The sequence below is a fragment of the Bos mutus genome, chromosome 3, assembly GCF_027580195.1.
Source record: "Bos mutus isolate GX-2022 chromosome 3, NWIPB_WYAK_1.1, whole genome shotgun sequence".
Taxonomy (NCBI): Eukaryota; Metazoa; Chordata; class Mammalia; order Artiodactyla; family Bovidae; genus Bos; species Bos mutus.
This window is the reverse complement of record NC_091619.1, coordinates 41,469,797-41,471,563: the sequence shown is the minus strand read 5'-3', so window position 1 is coordinate 41,471,563 and position 1,767 is coordinate 41,469,797.

Here is a 1,767-nt window from a genome sequence, read left to right as displayed (position 1 = left end):
AAGTTTGCTGGCATATTGAGTGTAGCACTTTCACAGCATCATCTTTTAGGGTTTGAAATAGCTCAACTGGAATTCCATCACCTCTGCTAGCTTTGTTCATAGTGAGGCTTCCTAAGGCCCACTTGACTTCACATTCCAGGATATCTGGCTCTAGATGAGTGATCACACCATCGTGGTTACCTGGGTCATGAAGATCTTTTTTGTACAGTTCTTCTGTGTATTCTTGCCACCACCTCTTCATATCTTCTGCTTCTGTTAGGTCCATACCATTTCTGTCTTTTATTGTGCCCATCTTTGCATGAAATGTTCCCTTGGTATCTCCAATTTTCTTGAAGAGATCTCTAGTCTTTCCCATTCTATTATTTTTGGCTTATAGTTCACATATTTGCAATTAACAGCTTCTTCTTAACAAATAGTTTTGGGCAATGTACCCAGGCACTAGAAAATGAAAAGGCTGAGAAAACCTCCTTTCTGAAATAATGCCTAGGCAGCTTTTCTACCTGTGCTAAGAAATATATATTTAGTCTTTTTTTGTTTCTGACACAGAGCTTGTAAAACCCTTGGAACTTCCTGAGTGAAAGGGTGAGAGGAGCATCTTTTGTTATTCATAACAAATCTTATCTGAGTTTATGCTAATGAGGTGACTCCTACAGATACATTCTGGAGGGTGTAGGTGTTGGATACCTTGTAATTCAGTCAGTCAGTTAAGTAGCTCAGTTGTGTCCGACTCTTTGTGACACCATAGACACAGCATGCCAGGCTTCCCTGTCCATCACCAACTCCCATAGCTTGCTCCAACTCATGTCGTTTCAGTCAGTGGTGCCTTCCAACCATCTCATCCTCTGTTGTCCCAAGGAAACTTTCAGCCCCACCCCTGGACAGCTGAGAAGGGGAGAGAGGCTTGAGATTGAACACCCTAACGGCCAGTGGTTAAAAGAAAGGGTTTGGAGAACTTCAGAGTTGGTGAACGGCTTCCCAGGAGGCTCAGTGGTAAAGAAATTGCCTGCCAATGCAGTAGACCTCGGTTTGATCACTGGGTCGGGAAAATCCCCTGGAGCAGGAAATGGCAACCCATTCCAGTATTCCTAAAGGAGGAAACAGACAGAACAGGCTGCAACTTGAAAGCAGGACTCCATCTTGGGCTGGACTGTGGACTGAGCTATATGCCCAGTATCTATGGAAACAACATACCAACTGGAAAACCAGACCCCCCGGATGGAAGAGCCCCAGGGCTCGTACCTAGACTGTCCGGCTAAAAGAATACCCTAATTATCTGTGTAGCTGAACAGAATCATAAATTCTTTTATGCTTATTGGGGTATGACCACGGGCCTATTGATAATTGTCCACTGTTCACTATCTAGGCTTAAGGCATATGAATCATGGGTTAACTTTGAGTGTATCTTTCTTTTCCTTTGTTCAGACTAGTTTCAGGGAATTCGGGGAGGTGGGTTTGGGCATGTACACTCAGGGTATATCAGGTTTTCACAAAAACTGGTCGGGGTCCTTGGCTAAGAGGAGACTCTGCCTTGGGCCCACCGATATAATAAACTGAACTCCGCTATCTGCATTGTCCTTCTGAGTGAGTTTGTTTCCTGGAACGTGTGGCTACAACATTCCAATCTGGGAAATAGCATGGACAGAGGACCCTGGCTGACTACAGTTCATGGGGTCATGAAAGAGTCAGACATGACTGAGCAACAAATCAACAACAACAAGAGCTGGTGATGACATCGAGGTGCTGGGAGGGTGACATGCCCAGAGAGGA